The 23,820-nt window shown below is 38.1% G+C and overlaps 2 long non-coding RNA genes across 2 annotated transcripts in view; both read left to right on the top strand.

Moving 5' to 3' along the window:
* Positions 1-23,820, top strand: part of LOC149045505 (uncharacterized) — a 162,794-nt gene that overhangs the window by 54,593 nt on the left and 84,381 nt on the right. The window lies entirely within an intron of this gene.
* On the top strand, positions 15,799-22,293 carry LOC149045515 (uncharacterized). Its single transcript, XR_016187274.1, has 5 exons — positions 15,799-15,848; positions 16,143-16,183; positions 20,393-20,456; positions 21,471-21,581; positions 22,126-22,293. It is a non-coding gene; the product is annotated as an uncharacterized LOC149045515 (long non-coding RNA).

Here is a 23,820-nt window from a genome sequence, read left to right as displayed (position 1 = left end):
TTTTTAATGATATATGCTGTCGGTCGTTGAAAACAGGTAAACGCTTCTCAATTGCCAATAACTACAAAAAAAAAAGATTAAAAGAACACGAAATAAAAACAGGTACGAAATAAAAACAGGTACGAAAAAAAAAAAGCGAGAAGCAAAACCCGACAGAACAGAGAAAAAGCAAATTTTTATAACTGTTCGTAATACTAAAATCTCCGGAGTTTTTAAAAGGACCAATTTTTACAGCAATCGGTAAAAGAGGTACGTTATTCGTAACCAGATGGTTGCAAGTGGTAACGATCTCTTACTTTACTGACTCATTTGGAATAATAATGATGGCCAAAGAGAGGTTTTTTTTTGGCACGATTATGGAAAATAAATTTAAAAGTAGTTTTTAATTTTCGCATTTAAAAGAAGGGAGATCTTTGGATGCAGTGTCGTCACTAAAAGGCAATGATTAAAACAAAAGATAAGTTTACCATTAGCTTTGGCAGTGAGTTGAAATTAATTACAATGAACTCAAAACTATTCAGAAGGGAAAAACTGTTTAAATAAACTACTTTCCAATCAAAGCCTACTAAATGTTTAACTCAAGTTATTAAAATGTTGATGATTTGCTGTCAATTTTCGCTGACGATCTTCACCCATTTTATTTCGATTCTACCGATGCACTTTATTCAGTTGCATTATAGGCTTTTTGTAATGATATTTGTTGTCGGTCGCTGAAAATAGCTCAACGCTCCTCAATTGCAAATATCTGTTAAAAAAAAACGAAACAAACAAAAGAACACGAAGTAAAAACAGGTACGAAAAAAAAAAGAGCGAGAAGCAAAACTCGACAGAACAGAGAAAAACCAAATTTTAAACTGTTCGTAATACGAAAGTCTCCGAAGTTTTTAAAAGGACCAATTTTAACAGCAATCGGTAGTGGAGTTACGTTATTCGTCACCAGATGGTGGCAAGCGTTAACGATCTCTTACTTGACTGACTCATTTGAAATAATAATAATGCCCAAAGAGATGTTTTTTTTTGGCACGATTATGGCAAATAAATTCAAAAGTAGTTTTTTTAATTTTCGCGTTAAAAAGAAAGGAAATCTTAGGATTCAGCGGTGTCACTAAAAGGTAATGATTAAAACAAAAGATAAGTTTTTCATGAGCTTTGGCAGTGAGTTGAAATTAATTTACAATAAACTCAAAACTACTCAGAAAGGAAAAACTGTTTAAATAAACTACTTTTCACTCTAGGCCTACTAGATGTTTAATTCAGTTGTTAAAATGTTGATGATTCGCTTTCAATTTTCGTTGACGATCTTCACCCATTTTATTTCGATTCTGCCGATGCACTTCATTCAGTTGCATTGAAGGCTTTTTTAATGATATTTGCTGTCGGTCGCTGAAAATAGCTCAACGCTTCTCAATTGTAAATAACTATTTAAAAAAACCAAACAAAAAAAAAGAACATGAAATAAAACCAGGTACGAAAAAAAAAAACGAGAAGCAAAACTAAACAAAACAGAGAAAAACCAAATTTTAAACTGTTCGTAATACTAAATTCTCCAGAGGTTAAGGACCAATTTTTGACAGCACTCGGTTATACAGATCGATGACGCTGGTAAAATAGTTATGTCATTCGTCACCACGAAATAAACACGAAATAAAAACAGGTGCGGAGAAAAAAAAGGCGAGAAGCAGAACTCGACAGAACAGAGAAAAACCAAATTTTAAACCCTTCGTAATACTAAATTCTCCAGAGTTTTTAAAAGGACCAATTTTGACAGCAATCGGTTATACAGTCTGATGACGCTAGTCATGTCATTCGTCACTGCTGAAAAAAAAAACCAAAACAAATCAAAACGAAACAGGAAAAGAAAGCAAGTACGAAAAAAATAGAGCGATAAGGGAAACTCGGAAGAAAAAAGATAAACTAAATATTGAAATGTTCGTTATGCTAAATCTCCGAAGTTAGTAAAAGCACCAATTTCGACAGATCTCATTTACAACAGTCCAGTGACGCTAGTAAAATAATTACTTGCAAGCGTTAACGATCTCTTACTTGACTGGCTCATTTAATATAATGATGAAGTCCAAAGACGTTGTTTGTCGTCACGATTATGGCAAATTATTCAACAGTAGTTTTAATTGCACATTAAAACCAAAGGGGATCTTAAGATTCAGTGGTGTCACTAAAACATAATAATTGAAACAAAAAATTCAGTTTTTCATTAGCTTTGGCAGTGAACTGAAATAAATTTACAATAAACTCAGAACTGTTTAGAAGGGAAAAACTTAAAATAAACTATTTTTAGCTAGCACGCACTTAATTCTACACCAAATGGTCCCAATGGTACAATTTTGATGTCCTCTTATTGGCTCCCTTCGAAGTGAGATCATTAACATATAAAGATCATAGTTATTGGATTCTGAGATACATCCTCATGCAAAATACTCTTCAAATTCTTCATTTTTATTGTTTGTGTCATCCCGGATCGTGGCTTTATATCTAGCGACTCTCCATTTACTTTGGAAATAATCAATTTTTCAACAGAAGGAAAAAGGTGAGAAAGACATTATCATCATTAGCTGTTTTCTTCTGGTCTTGTTCGGATCACTAAAACGAGTTTGATTCTAGGCCTATTATTTGTTTGATTCAATTATTAAACTGTTGATGATTCGCTGTCAAGTTTCGTTGACGATCTTCACCCATTTTATTTCGATTCTGCCCATTGAGTTTACCATGATGCACTTTAGTCAATCGCATTGTAGGCGTTTTTAATGATATTTACTGTCGGTCGCTGAAAATAGCTCAACGCTTCTCCATTGCCAATTACTGCAAAGCAACAAACCAAATCAAAAGAACACGAAATAAAAACAGGTACGAAAAAAAAGCGAAAAGCAAAACACGATAGGACAGAGAAAAATCAAATTTTAAACTCTTCATAATATTCAAAACTCCAAAGTTTTTAACGTGGTGTTATATCTAGCGACTCTCCACTTACTTTGGAAATAATCAAATTTTCAACAGAAGGAAAAAGGTGAGAAAGACATTATCATCATTAGTTGTTTTCTTCTGGTCTTGTTCGGATCACTAAAACGAGTTTCATTCTAGGCCTATTAGTTGTTTAATTCAATCGTTAAATTGTTGATGATTCGCCGTCAATTTTCGTTGAGGATCTTCACCCATTTTATTTCGATTCTGCTGATGACATTTACCATGATGCACTTTATTCAGTTGCATTATAGGCTTTTTGTAATGATATTTGTTGTCGGTCGCTGAAAATAGCTCAACGCTCCTCAATTGTAAATAACTGTTAAAAAGAACGAAACAAACCAAAACAACACGAAATAAAAACAGGTACGAAATAATAAGCGAGAAGCAAAACTCGACAGAACAGAGAAAAACCAAATTTTAAACGCTTCGTAATATTCAAATCTCTAGAGTTTTTTAAAGGACCAATTTCGACAGAAATCGGTTATACAGTCTGATGACGCTAGTCATGTCATTCGTCACTGTTGAAAAAAAAAACCAAAACAAATGAAAACAAAACACGAAATGAAAACAAGTATGAAAAAAATAGAGCGAGAGGGAAAACTCGGCAGAAAAAAGATAAACTAAATATTGAAATGTTTGTAATGCTAAATCTCCGAAGTTAGTAAAAGCACCAATTTCGACAGCTCTCGTTTACAACAGTCCAGTGACGCTAGTAAAATAATTACGTTATTCGTTACCCTATGGTTGCAAGCGCTAACGATCTCTTACTTGATTGGCTCATTTGAAATAATGATGATGCCCGAAGACATGTTTTTTTCGGCACGATTATAGCAAATTTATTCAACAGTAGTTTGAATTTGCGCATTAAAAACAAAGGAGATTTTAAGATTCAGTGGTGTCACTAAAACATAATGATTGAAAAAAAAAATTCAGTTTTTCATTAGCTTTGGCAGTGAACTGAAATAAATTTACAATAAACTCAGAACTGTTTAGAAGGGAAAAACTGTTTAAATAAACTGTTTTTTAGTTAACACGCACTTAATTCTACACCAGATGGTTGCAATGGGACAATTTTAATGTCCTCTTATTGGCTCGCTTCAAAGTGAGGTCATAAACATATAAAGATAATAGTTATTGGATTCTGAAATACATCCTCATGCAAAATATTCGTCATATTCTTCCTTTTTATAGATTTTGTCATCGTGGATCGTGGCTTTATGTCTAGCAACTCTCCATTTACTTTGGAAATAATCAAATTTTCAACAGAAGGAAAAAGGTGAGAAAGACATTATCATCATTAGCTGTTTTCTTCTGGTATTGTTCGGATCACTAAAACGAGTTTCATTCTAGGCCTCTTAGTTGTTTGATTCAATTGCTAAATTGTTGATGATTTGCTGTCAATTTTCGTTGACGATCTTCACTCATTTTATTTCGATGCCGTCGATTGAGTTTACCATGATGCACTTTATTCAGTTGCACTGTTGGCGTTTTTAAAAATATTTGCTGCCGGTCGTTGAAATCGGCTGAACGCTTCTCAATTGTCAGTAATAAGAACGAAAGAAGACAAAAGAACACGAAATAAAAACAGGTACAAAAAAAAAAAAAAAGCGAGAGGCGAGAAGGTCTATTAGTTGTTTAATTCAGTTGTTAAATTGTTGATGATTCGCAATCAATTTTTGTTGACGATCTTCACCCATTTTCTTTCGATTCTGCCGGTTGAGTTTACCATGATGCACTTTAGTCAATCGCATTGTAGGCGTTTTTAATGATATTTGCTGTCGGTCGCCGAAATCAGCTAAACGCTTCTCAATTGCCAATAATTGCTAAAAACGAAACAAAACAAAAGAACACGAAATAAAAACAGGTACAAAAAAAAAAAAGCGAGAGGTGAGAAAGCTTATAATTTGTTTAATTCAGTTGTTAAATTGTTGATGATCCGCAGTCAATTTTCGTTGACGATCTTCACCCATTTTATTTCGATTCTGCCTATTGAGTCTACCATGACGCACTTTAGTCAATCGCATTGTAGGCGATTTTAATGATATTTGCTGTCAGTCGCTGAAATAGCCAAGCGCTTCTCAATTGCTAATAACTGCAAAAAAACAAACCAAATCAAAAGAACATGAAATAAAAACAGATACGAAAAAAAAAGGCGATAAGGAAAACTCGACAGAACAGAGAAAAACCAAATTTTAAACTTTTCGTAATACTTAATTCTCCGGAGTTTGTAAAAGGACCAATTTTGACAGCAATCGGTCTTAGAGTTACGTTATTCGTCACCAGATGGTTGCAAGCGTTAACGATCTCTTACTTAATTGACTCATTTGAAAAATTATTGATGCCCAAAGAGATGTTTTTTGGCACGATCATGGCAAATAAATTAAAGAGTAGTTTTTAATTTTCGCATTAAAAAGAAAGGAGATCTTAGGATTCAGCGGTGTCACTAAAAGGTAATGAGTAAAACAAAAGATAAGTTTTCCATGAGCTTTGGCGGTGAGTTGAAATTAGTTTACAATGAACTCAAAACTGTTCAGAAGGGAAAAACTATTTAAATAAACTACTTTTCACTCTAGGCCTACTAAATGTTTAATTCAGTTGTTAAAATGTTGATGACTCGCTGTCAATTTTCGTTGACGATCTTCAACCATTTTATTGCGATTCCGCAGCTGCACTTTATTTAGTTGCATTATAGGCCTTTTTAATTATATTTGCTGTCGGTCGCTGAAAATAGCTCAATGCTTCTCAGTTGCCAATAACTGCTAAAAAAAATAAACAAAAACAAAACAAAACACGAAATGAAAACAGGTACAAAAAAAAAAGCGAGAAGCAAAACTCGACAGAACAGAGAAAAACCAACTTTAAAACTCTTCGTAATTTTCAAATCTCCAGAGTTTTTAAAAGGACCAATTTTGACAGCAATCGGTTACACAGTCCTGTGAGAGATTATTCAGCGTTAATTGGTTTCCTATTGATTTTTTGCGATAAGTGACAAATGATTGAACAATAGGATCGTATTGTATATTTAAAATGAGAGAGACCAGAGCGCGAGAAAGAGAACAGTGTGAGAGAGAGGAAGATCAAGTAGATTTTATAAAATAAAACGTGAAGTTTCGGAACATAGCAGATTCTTTAGTCTCATTTCCGACACAGTGGCACCTCCGACGGGACTTGCGAAGCATGGAGGAACTAACCAAAGAAGCAGAGGCTAAATTGCAGATGTCGCTGTACACTAATGGAAAAACACGTGGCATTGTGGAAAGGGAAACTTAGGAGCGGTCGCGCGACATCGCGACAACCAACAAGCATTAGTAAAAGAAGTAGACGCGCTTAAACTAAGGGTTGAGCGGACCATGTTCGAGGCCGGAAAAAGTGCAGAAGACGTTGGAAGTTGGAGCAGTGGCATTGAGGAACCGATCGCCGAAGCTGACGAAGAAGTTTCGCGACTGGAAAAATGGCTCGTGGAGACGAATGAAGAGATCGAACATCGCAAGCAAAAGGAAGGAGAAGAGAGGAAAGCCCGTGCTCGCGAAGAGGAGCTCAAATTCGAAAGAGAGGAATGGAGATGAAGCTAGAATTCGAACGCCAACTGGAAGAGACCAAAACAGCAACCTGTTGAGAAAGCTGATCAGAGTGAACAAAGGACAACAAAGCTACCGAGACTACAGATCACAAAGTTTAATGGGCCGTATGAAGCATGGCTGCCGTTCTGGAACAAATTTCAAGCTGAAATTGATACAGCAAACCTTGCATCTGAGACCAAGTTTGCATACCTAAAAGAGCTGGTAGATCCAAAGGTTCGAGCGGAGATAGACCGACTGCCTTTCACAACAGAGGGCTACGAGAGGGCAAAGAATATCCTCATCGGCGAATATGGGAAAACGAGTGAGATCGTAAATGCGTACGTCCAGAACATCGCGAACTTGCCTGTCATAACAGGAACACAACCTGCGCCTATCCACGAATTTTACAAGAAGCTCGTGTACAGCGTGCAATCTTTGGAGACACTGGGCAAATTGAAAGACGTGACTGGAAATGCAAGGAGTGCGCTCGACAAACTAAAGGGTGTAAAAACAGATCTAGTAAGAAGACAAATTGACTGGCAGAACTGGGACTTCCCACAGTTGATAAAAGCTTTGATAAGTTAGAAGGAAATCAACCCCATTGTGAGCGGCACGGATAATGCAAGGAAGCAAGGTGCTAAAATCCGCGATCGCGAAAAAACATTTCACGCAAACGAAACAACGCCAACACAAAGAGGGTGTGTCTACTGTGACGCAACTGACCACAGAGCTGTAAATTGTAACAAGTTTGTGACAGTTGGAGACTGTAGGAAGTAATTAGGTCTGAAACAACTTTGTTTTAATTGCATAGGAAGTCGACACCGCGCTTCTGAGTGCAAATGCCATTCTGGCTGCCAGATCTGCAGCCGAAGACATCATACATCGATCTGTGACAAACCTACATCGCGAGACCAGATGATGACGACAACGAGCGTAGGAAGAAAAGGAGTGGTGTATCCCATGGTTACAGTTGACGTGAATGGTTTTAAGTGTCGAGCATTGTTGGATGCGGGAGCCGAAAGTTCCTACGCTTCATCAACGCTTCTGGACTGTTTACATTTGCTCCCTATCCGTCAACAATTCAAGCGCATTGAAATGATGTTTGGTACTTCAAACAAAGCGTTAGACATCTATGGCCTACAAACTCGAAGCGTAAATGGCAAATTCACCTTGGAAGCCGAAGTAAACAAAGTCGACCGCAAAGAGTTGTTGACATTAGAAAACCCAAAATGCGCAGAAATCGTAGCTCAGTTTTCTCATTTGAAGGGCGTAACCACAAATGATAACGACAAGAAAGCGATGTTGCCCGTTCATCTGTTCCTTGGAACAAACGAGTACGCTAAGATCGAAACAGGGGCAAGACCAAGAGTTGGGCGCTCGGGAGAACCAGTAGCAGAATATACGAAGTTCGGCGGGACGATCTTGTCACCTGGAACGGAGTTGGATCTCAGCAACATGTTCTTAACGCATACCCCCGAAATCGATTACGAAGAATTGTGCAAGTTAGACGCTCAAGTGGAGACCAGGAAACCGTTTACGTAGAGTTCAAAGAGCAACTAACCAGGAGTTCAGAAGGCTGGTACATGAGGAGCCTGCCCTGGAAAGGAAATCCTCCTCCCCTACCGAACAATAACAGTTTAAAACGTCTCAAAAATCTTGTGCGGAAGTTAGAGATGCAAAGCGAGCTGCAGAGGTACAACGACATTATCCAGACTCAACTGAGTCAAGGGATCGTAGAACGCGCTGACGAGGTGGTCAAGGACGGAAGAGAGTTCTACATTCCTCATAAAGCGGTCGTGCGCGAGAACGCAGAATCTACAAAGATACGCATTGTTTATGATGGTTCTGCAAGAACAAATGCAAGTGTCCCCTCACTCAACGGGTGTCTCGAAATCGGCCCTCCACTACAGAACCAGCTTTGGAACGTGCTGATACGAAATAGGTTCTATCCCGTGCAATAGCTGGAGACTTAAAACAAGCATTCTTGCAAATTCGCGTCCGAAGAGAAGACCGAGATGCCTTACGCTCTCATTGGATAAAGGATCTGGCAAGCAAACAGCTAGAAACCTTGCGATTCACTCGAGTACTCTTTGGTTTGGCACCGTCTCCATTCCTCTTGGTCGCAGTTATCAAAGAACATCTATAGCGATACAAAATGGTGAACCTGGAACTAGCGGAGGAGATAGAGCGCAGTATGTACGTAGATGGAGAGACAACAAAACAAACATTAGAAATCAAGATGACAGCCACAACAATCTTTGGTGAGGCGACTTTCAAGCTGCACAAGTGACATTCCAACAATCGGGAGTTAGAAGTTGAAACTGCGACTTCAGATGAAGAAAGTCAGAGTTACGCCAAACAACAACTGGGAACCAGAAAGGGCGAATCAAAACTGCTGGGAGTCCCCTGGGACAAAGTAAAGGACGAAATTCAAGTCAGCTTCCCGATTTCAACCGCTGAGCCGACAAAAAGGGACATCCTGGGAAAAGTCGCAAAAATCTCCGATCCACTCGGTCTGGCTTCACCAGTGACCCTCTCTGGAAAAATGCTCTTCAGAGATACCTGCGACACGAAGTTCGCGTGGGATAGCCCCCTACCAAGTGACTTACAAGCCAAATTGAAGAAATGGGAGCAAGGATTTCCCGAGCACGTGAACGCGCCAAGAAATGTCGTGAAGCATGTAGGGAAGATTATATCAATCGACTTACACACATTCGGGGACGCAAGTGGGAAAGGAGTTGCAGCCACGGTTTATGCAGTGGTGGAGCAACCATCAGGCACGAATCAAGGCCTTGTGACGGCAAAGTCGCGTCTCGCGAATAAAGGACTCTTGATTCCCCGATTAGAACTAGTGGCTGGACATATGGCTGCAAACCTAGTAAAAAATGTGAAAGAAGTCCTGAAGGGTTTTCCCGTAAGAAGTGTCTATGGTTGGCTGGATAGCACAGTAGCACTGCACCGGATCCGTAGAAATGGTGAATACAAACAGTTCGTGGGAAATCGAGTGAGGAAGATCCAGGAAAAAGAAATCAACTGGAGGCATGTACTAACAGAGGAGAATCCAGTGGACGTGGGGAGTAGGGGAGGAGATATTAGTAGATTGACAGCTCTTTGGTGGCAGGGACCAAGCTGGTTAGCAAAACCACACGACTGGCCACCAGACCTTGTAACGACATCTACTCAAGAATCAAAGGCGGAAGAAGTGAAACAAACGCAGTAGAGAAAACAGAGAACAACGACGCTTTCGATGAGCTGCTGAAGAAGCACGAGCTATGGCGTGTGTTGTGAGTGGGTGCCTGGATCTGGAGATTCCTCCACAACATAAAAAGCGTTCGTAAACAGAGAATCGTTGGTCCCCTTACAACTGAAGAAATACAGAAACAGACAACGTTCTGGATCAAGCAATCTTAACAACAAGAAAATTCGAGCGAGAAAAGACCGTTTACAGTTGAATGTGCAAGGAAACCAAGAGGGAATATTAGAGTGTAGGAGAAGAATTCGAGGCTATTACCCCATCTTTCTGCCAGACTCCTCGCCCTTCACTCTCAAGTTAGTTCACCGATCACTTGTCGACACACTGCACGGAGGAGTGGCCCTTACCATGACCAAAGTGCGAGAGCTATACTGGCTACCGCCGTTTAGGGGCACTCGTAAAACAAGTTCTCAGGGCGCGTTCAGGCTGCAAGCGGTTTCAGGCTATGGCACTGGCAACACCGCCTCCTGGATTCCTACCCACTGACCGCACAGAGAGGAGCCCCCCATTCGAGGTTATCGGAGCAGGACCCATCAAGTACCGTATCAGAGCCAAAACAGAAGGAAAGGCCTATCTTGCATTGTACGCATGCAGTCTTACACGAGGATTATTCCAGGAAGTACTACCAAACTTAGCGACCAGTGAATTCTTTAGAAGTTTCAAACGGCTCATCGCGCGCCGTGGCCATCCGGAGAAGATATATTCCGACAATGGCAAAACTTTTGTTGGCGCCGAGAAGTGGCTCAAACAAGTTATGCGTGACGAGAAGACACAAGACTACTTAGCACATGAGAACATCAAGTGGCAATTCAACCTCAGCTGCGCCGCTTGGTGGGGAGGACAATTCGAGTGCCTCATCGGACTGGTCAAAACAGCTTTAAACAAGACTATCGGATGCGGAATGTTGACCAGGACAGAGCTGTGTGAAGTGGTACTGGATGTGGAGATTGCTTTGAATAATCGCCCTTTATGTTACGTCGAAGACGACATATAGTTACCCGTGCTTACCCCTAACTCACTGCTATTTCTTCGATCAAACCAGCCACCAGAACTAGAACCACACCATCTAAGAGAATTTGATCTGCGCAGAAGAGCTAAACATCTGCAAAGGAGCAAGCAGGCTTTGTGGACCAGGTGGACTACCGAATATTTACAAGGGTTGAGAGAACGACGCCGAATGAAACACATGAATCAAACCACGCCCTTGGCCAAAGGAGAGGAAGTCATCATCAAGGACGAGGAACGAAATCGCAACAAATGGAAAATTGGAATCGTGGAAGATCTGATTTCGGGACACGACGGAGTCGTTCGAGCTGCCAAACTTCGAGCGGGGAAAGGAACACTCGAACGGGGGGTACAACACCTTTACCCAGAGGAGCTATCCTTCAATCGGGAGAATGTAAAGGCTCCTCCGCAGCTCAACCCCGAAGCCCCGATATTCAGGCCCAAGAGGGATGCAGCGGTAGCCGCTCGTTATCGCATTCAAGACGCGAACATTGATGCTGATTAGAGATATCTAGGAACACTGAACTGATATACTGGACTAACTTTCCTTTTCGTTCATTGAGTTTCAAATTTTATCGAGTGTGCCATTCTAGCGTTTTTTTTTTTCTCCGTTGGAAAAAAAAAATGGGGAGCGTGTGAGAGATTATTCAGCGTTAATTGATTTCCGGTTGACTTTTTTGCGATAAGTGACAGATGATTGAACAATAGGATCATATTGTATATTTAAAATGAGAGAGACCAGAGCGTGAGAAAGAGGACGGTGAGAGAGAGAGAGAGGGAGATCAAGTTGATTTCATAAAATAAAACGTGAAGTTTCGGAACATAGAAGATTCTTTAGCCTCATTTCCGACAGTCCGATGACGCTAGTCATGTCATTCGTCACTCCTGAAAAAAAAACTAAAACAAATCAAAACAAAACATAAAAAGAAAGGCTACCGAAAAAAATTGAGCAAGAGGGAAAACTCGGCAGAAAAAAGATAAACTAAATATTAAAATGTTCGTAATGCTAAATCTTCGAAGTTAATAAAAGCACCAATTTCGACAGCTCTCGTTTACAACAGTCCAGCGACGCTAGTAAAATAATTACGCTATTCGTTACCCGATGGTTGCAAGCGTTAACGATCTCTTACTTGATTGGCTCATTTGAAATAATGATGATGCCCAAAGACATGTTTTTTGTCGGCACGATTATGGCAACTTTGTTCAACAGTAGTTTTAATTTGGACATTAAAAACAAAGGAGATCTTAGGATTCAGCGGTGTCACTAAAACATAATAATTAAAACAAAAATCAGTTTTCCATTAGCTTTGGCAGTGAGTTGAAATTAATTTACAATAAACTCAGAACTGTTTAGAAGGGAAAAGCTGTTTAAATAAACTAATTTTTAGTTAACACGCACTTAATTCTACACCAGATGGTTGCAATGGGACAATTTTGATGTCCTTTTATTGGCTCCCTTCGAAGTGAGGTCATAAACTTATAAAGATAATAGATATTGGATTCTGAAATACATCCTTCTGCAAAATACTTGTCATATTCTTCCTTTTTATTGTTCGTGTCATCACGGATCGTGGTGTTATATCTAGAGACTCTCCATTTACTTTAGAAATAATCAATTTTTCAAGAGAAGGAAAAAGGTGAGAAATACATCATCATAATTAGCTGTTTTCCTCTGGTAGTGTTCGGATCACTAAAACGAGTTTCACTCAAGGCCTATTAGTTGTTTGATTCAATTGTTAAATTGTTGATGATTCACTATTAATTTTCGTTGACGATCTTCAACCATTTTATTTCGATTCTGCCAATTGAATTTACCATGATACACTTTATTCAGCTGTATTGTAGGCGTTTTTAATGATATTTGCTGTCGGTTGCTGAAAATAGCTAAACGCTTCTCAATTGCCAATAACAGCTAAAAAACGAAACAAAACAAAAGAACATGAACTAAAAACAGGTACATAAAAGCGAGAAGAGAGAAGACCTACCATTTGTTTAATTCAGTTGTTAAATTGTTGATGATTCGCTGTTAATTTTCGTTGACGATCTTCACCCATTTTATTTCGATTCTGCCGATTGAGTTTACCATGATGCACTTTAGTCAATTACATGTAGGCGTTTTAATGATATTTGCTCTCGGTCGCTGAAACTAGCTCAACGCTCATCAATTGCCAATAACTGCTAAAAAACAAACAAAACAAAGCAGGAAATAAAAACAGGTACGAAAAAAGAGCGAGAACCAAAACTCAACAGAACAGAGAAAAACCAAATTTTTAACTGTACGTAATGCTAAATTCTACATAGGTTTTAAAAGGACCAATCCAATCGGGTATACAGTCCGATGACGCTGGTAAAATAGTTACGTCATTCGTCACCAGATGGTTTGCAAGCGTTGACTGTTTTACTTGATTGACTCTTCTGAAATAATGATGATGCTCAAAGAGATTATGGGCACAATTATGGCAAATTTATTCAATAGCAGTTTTAATTTGCACATTAAAAACCAAAGGAGATCTTAAGATTCAGCGGTGTCACCAAAACATAATGATTAAAACAAAAAAATCAGTTTTTCATTAGCTTTGGCAGTGAGTTGAAATTAATTTATAATTAACTCAGAACTGTTTAGAAGGGAAAAACTGTTTAAATAAACTATTCTTAGTCAACACTTACTTAATTCTACACCAGATGGTTGCAATGGAACAATTGTTATATCCTCTTATTGGCTCGCTTCAAAGTGAAGTCATAAACATTTAAAGAATATAGTAATTGGATTCTGAAATGCATTCTTATGCAAAATCAATCCTTTTCATTTTTTGTGTTATCACGTAACGAGGTTTTATATTTAGCGCCTCTCCACTTTTTGGGAATAACCAATTTTTTTAACAGAAGGAAAAAGTTGAGAAAGGTATTATTATGATATTACTTGTTTTCTTCTGGTATCGTTCGGATCATTAAAACATGTTTCATTCTAGGCCTATCAGTTGTTTAATTCAATTGTCAAATTGTTGGTGATACGCTTTGTATAATCAATTTTCGTTGACGATCATCACCCATTTTTTTTTATTCTGCCGATTTAATTTACCATGATGCACTTAGGACAATTGCATCGTAGGGTTTTTAATTTTATCCGTTGTTGGTCGTTGAAAATAGCTAAACGCTTCTCGATTGCTAATAACTGCGAAAAAACAAAACAAAACACGAAATGAAAACAGGTAAAAAACAAACAAACGAACAAACAAAAAATGCCAGAAGAAAAACTCGACAGAAAAAAGATAAACTAAATATGAATCGTTCGTAAATTTGCTAAATCTCCAGAGTTTCTAAAGCACCAGTTTTGTCAGCTATTGGTTACAACAGTCCAGTGACGCTAGTAAAACAATTATGTTATTTCTGACCGGATGGTTGCAAGCGTGAACGATCTCTTACTTGATGGCTCATTTAAAATAATGATGATGCCCCAAGACATGTTTTTTTTGGTACGACTGTGGCAAATAAAAGCAAAATTAGTTTTCCATTAACTTTGGCAGTGAGTTGAAATTAATTTACAACAAACTCAGAATTGTTTAGAATTGAATAAACTATTTTTAGTTAATACTCACTTAATTCTACACCAGATGGTTGCAATGGGACAATTTTGATGTCCTCTTATTGGCTCGCTTCAAAATGAAGTCGTCAAAATTTACAGAAAATAGTCATTGTATTCTAAAATGCATTCTTATGCAAATTCCATGTCCTCTTCTTTTTTATTGTTTGTGTTACCACGTAATGAGGTTTTACATCCAGCAAATAACCACTTCGTTTCGAAATGATCAATTTTTCAACAGAAGGAAAAGCTGAAAAAGGCATTATTACCATATTGTTTGTTTTCTTCTGCAAGTAGCAAAACTCGACAGAAAAAAGATAAACGAAATATTAAACTGGTCGTGATACTAGAATCTCCAGAGTTTCCAAAAGGACCAATTTTGACAGCCATCGGTTTCAACAGTCTAATGACGCTAGTAAAATAATTATGCTACTCGTCACCAGATGGTTGCAAGCGTTGACAATCTCTTACTTGATTGGCTTATTTGAAATAGTGATAATGCTTAAAGAAATATTTTTTTGGCACGATTACGGCAAATAAATTTATCGGTAGTTTACTTTGCGCATTAAAAATAAAGGAGATCTTAGCGGTGTCACCGAAAGGTAATGATTAAAATAAAAAATAAGTTGTCCATTAGCTTTGGCAGTGAGTTGAAATTAATTTACAATTAACTCAAAACTATTCAGAAGGAAAAATTGTTTAAATAAACTACTTTTCATTCTAAGCAGTAGCTTTGGCAGTGAACTAAAATTTATTTACAATAAGTTTAAACTGTTTCGAAGGGAAAAGCTGTTTAAATAAACTACTTTTAGTTAACACTAAATTCTACACCAGATGGTTGCCATGGGACGATTTTGCTGTCCTCTTATTGGCTCACTTCGAAGCGAAGTCATAAACATTCAAAGAATATAGTTATTGGTTCTGAAATACATTCTTATACAATATTCGTCATCTTCATCCTTTTTATTGTTTGTGTCATCACAGAACGAGGTTTTATATCTGGCGAATCTCCACTTTGTTTGGGAAGGCTTTATAATTTTATGTGTTGTTGGTCGCTAGAAATAAATGAACGCTTCTCAATTGCTGATAACTGCTGAAAAAACAGTCCAGTGACGTTAGTAAGCTAATCATGGTATTTGTTACCAGATGGTTGCACGCACTAAAGATGTATTACTTGATTGGCTTTTTTTTAAATAATAATGATGTCACAAGTTTAAATTGTGATGAACAGAAAGAATAATATGCCTATTTGAAGATTGCTCGTCGAGCTAGGAACAAATTAAAGCTACATGATTACTTATATGTCTATAAATCATTACTATTTGTATCATCCTCATAAATGATATTTTTTTCATTATTACCAATATCCCTTATCATTATAATTATGTAAATTCTCATGATCACCATTGTCTTTTCTATCTCAACAGAACAGTAACTGAGGATTTCTTTTAAGAAGTATGTAGCGCCAGAGGTAAATGCTCATTTGAAACGCGTCGAACTTTTACATTGATGTTCAACGGTGCTTTATCAAGTTTCGTTATAAATGTCCCTGTTATTTTCGATATGATTTTTTATTTTTACACCGAATAAATTGGTTATAAAATTCCAGTGTAACTTGTCTAATTAGAATTTACTATAGATGGCTTTGACGAACAAAAAACACAACCAATAAAAGCGTGACTAATTGAATTCCTTTTCTTAAGTGTTCCAGTTCCGTTTGAAAAACGCTCCGATTTCATCGTTGACAATGTTTTTATTCTTGCAGATTGTGCCAGCGTTTTGAGTCACTGCCAAGGTGCAAGAAAGGTGAGGTGCTCCTTTTTCATCGCCACTTACAAGTTTATCAGAAGCGCTACAATATCACCATAGGTGGTCATAAATTAGTGACAAATTAATAACCCAGCGTACTAGAAAATGAAAGAGAGAGAGAGAAATTCGTACTACGCAGATCACACATTAAATTGATAAAGTTTCCAAAAATTTTTCGGATGTTCGAAATGTGTTTTTTGGTTCTTTTTCCTCTAAATTTGTAGCAAGAAAATTCAATCACATAGCATTGGGTTATGGAGCAAAGTGGTTTCGAAGATATGGGAGTGGGAGAGGATAAACTTCTGATTCAGTACCTATTTCGTGTTATGAGGTGTGGTCCGAGAATATATCTTAGACACACCCAAAACAATTTAATAGCCTCCTTGGTGCTTACATGCGGGTTCTGCCTACATAAAATCTCGACTTAAATGGGAGGGGGGGGAAGAGAGTAGTTAGAAAAGAGGGATTCACACGGACTTTGAAAACAACCTTGATCTTTAAGGCAACTCATGAGATTTAACCTTGATTTCAAGTCAATCAACTTTGATTTAAAAAAACACTTCTTGCACATTTTGGAGACAACCTCTATTTCAAGGAAACTTAAATTGTTCACTGGTGAATAATAATTCACAATGTCTCATTCGTGAGGTCTGAGGAGGATGCAAATATTATAATCTCGAATGATCCTCATGTCACGCCATCGGGGTGTCGGGTTAGGGTTCCAGCGTAAAAGTCTGTTGCATTTATCGCGCTGTTTTCCTTACCAAATCTTCTGAAGACCTCTTCCCACACATTCCCTCCATTCCTTGGCTGTTAACCTTATTTGGGATTCAATCGACCATCACCTTCACTTCACTGATGTCAGGATGGAATCCCCGTTCACTGCCTCTCTCACCAGCGGCATCGCAGTCCCTTCATTGACTTCCTTGGAACATTGATGCCATCATTGATGATTGTTTCTAATCCCTTATCTACTGAGATTGTCTTGAGTGACATGCTCACACATGAATCTCGTTCCGATTTTTGTGGTTAGACGAGGCCTCATCAGCGAGTTCTTGACTGCGAATGACTTCATACTCAAGCTAATTTTATCCAGTTCATAGGCAAGCTGCGTCTTATCAGATCCTATTAGGTGCAAGCCTGAGCTCGAAAGGAAGCTCATCAGAAAGAGCTCTTGGGAAGAATCCATGATCCTTCAGAATCTCATGATGGAATCCTATACTTGTTCTGATAAACGATTGAACTTATTCTCATTGTCAACTCCTGATTTCTTCTTATCCTCAGCATTGCATCTGATCTTTCAAAGATCAAAAGACTGAATAACTTCTCTAAACATGCTCGCCCTCTCATTCTCGGTCAAGGAGAGGTCCTCAAGGAGCTTCCATAGATCATAAACATTATTGTCCTGTGCGATTATTTCTGCGAATTTCACAGTCAATCTGTCGACAAGAGCTCTTGAAACATTGTTCACGATATAACTGTTTGCGTGACCACTAACTGCCGGGTCAAAGATAAGTGAAAAAGGTCCTGGCACAAGGGCATCTCTGTTATTATGCTTTGGAACTGGGACTCTAAGGACTTCAGCTGATGATGCCCTATTAGGATTCAATGTTACTCTGTGAATTGCACGGTCAGCCTTGAGGGTGTTTGACGTCTTTTTTATTTCAAAATTTGGGTTGCTTTTTTTCACTGACTTTCATTTTAAAATAAAAGATATTTTACTTTAAAATGGATAAGTTTGGAGATACTGATCCTCTTTTGGAGCACAGTGACGGTGATGATGATGAAGATGAGGTCTGACCTCAAGTCAAGGTGGAGTCAAGTCAAGTCAAGGCGGAGGTCTGGATACAGGCTAAACGTATATCTCTCTCGTGTTCTTTTCTCCTCTCTCGCATAGGTCTTCCCATTCCACCAATGTAGATTTTGCCGTATTCACAGGGAATCGTGTAAACCACACTGTCCTATCTGGCTGGATTGACAATGTCCTTTGGTCGTACTAAATGTAATGGTCGTCTCGGACTTGAAGACTGCGCGGATGCCTTGTTGTTGTAGGCAACGGCGACGAAGCTCTGATTCACCTTTTACATAGGGCAAAAACGCTGTGGACTTGAACTACGTCACAGGCCCTCGGCTCGGGAAGGAGTTTCTTGTTTTCGTGACCTTCTCTACAAAGGAAGAGGGAAAACCGTTAGAAACAAGAACTGATGACAAATGTCTCTGTTCCTTGATGACTGATGATTTTTTCGCGAGACGCTTCGCCCGGTCATGCAAACAATATCGCGTCTTACTTATTAAGGGTGGTTTGAATCATGCCCTAAGTACTGATTTGTGTGAGTTGGTTTTCTGTAGACGCAAGTGGTCAGGCGTCTGTATGGTTCCCTCGTAACTGACGAGTCGAGAAAGACGATCTTGTTGTCTTTCTCAGTTTCCATGGTGAATCGGATGGTAGGTTGCTGGCTGTTGAGATGCTGTAAGAGACAGCCGATATAACTGCGATCTAGGATGATGATGGTTTCATCAACGTAGTGCTTCCAGATCTTGGGTTTCTGTGTTGTGGATTCTATTGCTTGTTCTTCAAATACCTCCATGTAGAGGTTTGCAATAACTGCCTAAATCGGGCTTTGCGCCCCTACTTCAGGTCAATATCTGATAAAAGAGGTTATTTCTCATCGTGGTGGCAAGTAATAATAAACTGTTTAATAGTTTGTCTCTCGATGTAGTCACTTGAGATGTAGATGGCGACGTTTCGATCGCCGTGATACAAATGGTAACGCGTAAGCAGTCGACCCCATCGCCTGATGAAGACCAGCAGGGAGCAGCCGAAACGTCGCGATCCCTTTTCTGACTACGGGGGGGGGGGGGGGGGGGAAAGGGGGGGAAGTGCTTATTTAAAGAAAGGCGCTTAATCGAGAGGGGCGCCTATTCAGTTTTTTTTTTTCAACGTTATTGTAACTTTATATGGCTAAGTCTTAAATAGAAATACAACAAGAAGTATGCCACATAATCCACGAAGACGTTATGTCGATATCAACATCTTTCAAGGGGAAAGACTTGTTTGCTTAAAAAAAGATGACAGATGATAATGTAACTGGAACTTACAAATTGAAGCAGTTTAAAGCCTGTTGGTCACATTTTTGATTGAGCTATAATTCCTCATCAACTGTTTTATCTAAACGCATACCAATAACTTTATAATCGTAGAAGTTACTGATCCTCGAGAATGTTCTGGTTGTGCCTGGGAAGTTAAGACCATTTACTAAGAGCGGAGCAATAGAAAAAAATTCAAGCGCATAGATAATGCAAATAGACGAACTCTAGAAGAACACGGATATAGGGATAACTGGAGTGTAAAAGACACTATTATTCTTGTTTCTGTTTCCGCTTTAAATACGGGTTAAAAATAAATAAATTGGCAATAGAAAAAGCCTTTTTTTTGTATCCCTCATAATTGAGAAAGTGAGGAGGGGAGTGGGAGGGGCACATATTTGAGGGTAGGGGTCTTATTTGACATTTTGGCCCAAAGAGTGGAGGCTTATTCGGGGGAGGGCTCTTACGCAAGAAAATATGGTACTTGAAAAATTCCAAAGAGTGTTGATCAAACATTACACCTTTGCAATCTTTAGTTCCTTTAAAATAATTACAAGGGAACTTGTGGGAGATGGTATCACCATGATCCTTAGAAACTGCCACAAATGCGTTTAAATTCATTTTCAAGGAAAGAAAGTAGTGAAAAGATCTTTCTTTGAAAAGCTATAAGCTTTGTTTGAGTCCTTGTCAATTCCACACACCTATGGTCCGTTCAGCTCATAACAAGATGGATTTTGAAAACGGAACAACATTCATTTCCTTTAAATAAATATGCTAATGTGGACAGTTTCAAACTGAAAATTGGAGCTTTCTGTCGGCCACATTTATCTAGATTTGAAGACGTGTTTTCTCGGTAACTGTTTGTTGGAAATTTGATTTCTCAAGGAAATAATATCACCTTCTCATTAAAAAAAAGATTGAAATTCCGCCAAGAATTCTATAATTTCAATCGTTTTTTATTACCAGTTTTTCTTTACTGTTATCGGTAAGAATGATTGATTTGGTAACGCAACAGTCGGCGAATTACTTAATTTATTCCTTACCTAAACAAGGAACGATTCGACGCCCTACAATCCTTTTTTTTAATTAGTTTCTTTATTACTTTTTGTTTCCATGGAGATTGTCATGAATCCTCAGGCTGTTCTATTGCTCACACTGGTAGCCGTTCCATGCACATCTGCGAGTATGTTACTCCGTTGTTTTGTATGTTAAATTACTACTTTAATCATTTCCAAGGAAATAAGTTTTTTAAGAAAACACAGTCTAACGGTGATGTTCTGCTTGGCTAAGGCATCATTAAGCATAAAAGTCTCACTCATGTTATCGGCAAATTGACAGAACGCAAGCATAACAGTATATCACGGGGGATAGCTTTATTTAAAAACGTCATGGAAAATACATGTAGGTCAGTACATAAAGGGAAAACCATTTTGCAATAAAGCAAAGTCAGGAGTATGATGTCATTAAGAACATATATCCGGCAAAGCCCACTCTAAACTTTCGTTGGAGCCTTCGAGAGAAAAGAAAGAAAACCATGGAAAACTATATCTCAATAAGAAGTTTATTTTATGAGAATTTAGTAAAAGTAAAAGGGTAAACAGAAAAAAATGACCAATCGCCACTCCTTCGAAGTTAAAAAGTTAACAAACGTGATCTGTAATGAAATGTAACTGCACAGTTTCAATCACAAAAAAAAAAAATATATATATATATATATATATATATATATAACTAACTGCAGACAGTACTGTTTCGGCCTTCTGGGCCTCATCAGTGCAGTGCTGATGCTAGGATGGAGGTAAGGCAATATAGCCACCCCAAGTGATCTCACACATGTGGGATCACCTAAGCCATGCCAGAGTGCTCAAACTAGAAAAACTAGTGGGCGTGCATAATGCTAGCAGCAATGACTCATCCTAGTAGAGTGCTCAATTTGGACATGAAAGCTAAGCTTTGTATGCCAAAGAGCTATATCTAATATATATATATATATATATATATATATATATATAAAGCAAGAGGGAAAAAAATAAAAACTTTAAAAGTAAGCTGCGAAGTGCCCTTTCATATCACAAGATTCTCAATACTTACAGCGCGAGCGTGAGGTGAGACGCAACCTTCACAGTCAAAGTGATTGTGTAAAGACATATACTGTAAACAATTGGTCACGATTCGTGTGATTCTTTTGATCATCGAGTAACTTGTAAAGACCATCAGTTTGCTTGTGCAAATCAAGAAAAGTGTATCGATGCGGTTCGACGCTGCAACTTACGCCGGGACTGTAGCGATGGATCAGACGAAAAATGCAGTGAGTATTTTACATTTTTCTTTTTACATTTGTTGTGGGCTGAACCTATCCCACTCCTAAAGTAATGTCAAAATAAGTTATAATAACAAATGCTTTTTTGAAAAAAAAAACAAAAAACAAAAAAAAAAAAAAAGAGAGAGAGAGAGAGAGAGAAAGAAAAAAGAATTGTTTACCGAGAACCCCACATTTACAATAACATCTCCAGAACAGAGAAATATAAATATAAACTTTGACGCACGTTACATGCAATGAATTTTGCATCCGTCCATCTTTGGATACAGAGCTTCGATGTTATGGACAAGATTCTTGTGATGGCTACAATCACTTTAACAACGAATGAAGTAAACCGAAATTTGTTGAATGAGGCAGTATTAATTTATGTGATGTATTGAGCTATTTTATCGTTGATGTATTACTTTGAAATTAATAATTTTAGAAATCATCCATTGACATTGCCTTGATTGAATATCAAAATTAATCGTAATACTAGTAGACCATTTCAATAAGTTTTCGTTTTCTTTCATGTTTCACCTGGACGAATCAGCTGGCCGTAAGTACTTTAAATTCAGATTGTGATCTATTTACGTGTGATATCAATATGTACTGATACAATGACAGCATTAACCAACTGTCGTATAAGTGGTTTTTAGTCTTTTTAAGTGGTTTACATGAAGCCATCAGGGACAATTAAACATGATTGAAGTATGAAAAAGGGTTTTTTATCGGAATAATTAAAAAGAATGAGGCATCATCATCATCATCAGGTCGAGTTTGCTCGGTATTCCATGACACGCTCCCTCCACCTTTCTCTGTCTTCCACTGCAATTGCTAGTTGTTCAATTCTGCATCCTGTGTCATTCATCAATTGGTCAATGTAGGTCTTTTTTTGGGCGTCTTCTCGGCTGATGTCCATTTGTTGGCTTCCCGAGTGATGCATCACCTGCTAGTTCTTGTTTACTGCGGCATAACAAAAGAAAATTTAGCTGATTTCCTCCTGCTTGATAGGGAGGATAAAAACAAGAAAATTAAATCCAACTAGTTTTTCTTAGATTTCATTTTTTTATCATTATTTCCTTTGCCTTGTGTCAAGAAAGCTGATCGAAATTCATAGAAACTCTTTTGAACGTAGTATGGTGTCCCTTCCTTTTTCCTTATCAACCCTCTTTTAATTTCCAAATGCCCTTTTTTAAACTTCTTGCCTTTTCCTAACAAATGTTATGATTGTAAGCCCTTAAACCTACGTAAAAGTTCATTCATTATTAAACAAACAAAAAAAATAGAAAATAAAAAAAAAGAGGCAAGGCTAAGGGTAAGCAGCAACCTTCTACTTTCTGAAGACAATGTGGGTTAAATTTTATAAGGTGGCACCGCTGTAACAACAGTAATTTGATAACAATAAACAGATATGTCGTAGAATAGGCTATTAGTAGTGGTAAATAACACTTCAAAGGGAAATATAATTGTTTGTCTCACGATGTGGTCACCTCGGTGTGGATCGCGACGTTGTGACTGCATTCTGCCAGTTTTCTTCAGGAGATGAGGTCGATTGAGTACGCTTCACCTATGTGCTGTTGAGCGCAGCAAAACTATTTAACGGATAAAAAACTCAGTAGCCTGTATTTTTCTCCGAAACAATATGATAATCTATTTGTCCCTGGACATCGTTGCTCTTAGAATCTCACATTTTTCGAACTTTGCTTTCAGAAATCTGTTTATTCTCGAACAAACCATGTCCGCGGACTAATATCCAAGACTATTTTAGCACCAAAAGGAGGCTAATGGTTATTAATAATTGGAGAGTCAAACTGAACGTTGCATTGTGCACCACCATGTCTTGACTTTCAGTTTTTGGTTGTTCATTTCCTTTGTCTTACGAGCAGAGGCTCAATGTTGCATGTCTTTCAATAAGCAATCATTGGGTGAGCTTGAGCAGGATAAAATAAATTATGAAAACGAAAACCCATCGAGGTCTGAGTTATTAACACAGACACAAGGTTTGATGATTTATGATCTCATGCGAAAACCAAATAACCCATTTCAGAATCGTTGAGTGCCTGCATCGAATTCTCGCGTGAGAGCGAGGCTAGGTGCTCACTTAGCGGCGCGAAAATATAAGTTTTCTCAAGAATTTCTAGAAGTTGTAACACAAAAAATAAGAAAAAAAATAAGACTAACCACAATGTGGTTCGTTGCTCAGATGCTTTGTATCGGAAAAGTAATCGTAACCTGGAAGACCTGT

Source organism: Pocillopora damicornis, chromosome 5, assembly GCF_964200805.1.
Source record: "Pocillopora damicornis chromosome 5, jaPocDami1.2, whole genome shotgun sequence".
Lineage (NCBI taxonomy): Eukaryota > Metazoa > Cnidaria > Anthozoa > Scleractinia > Pocilloporidae > Pocillopora > Pocillopora damicornis.
This window is presented reverse-complemented; position numbering and strand designations above follow the sequence as displayed.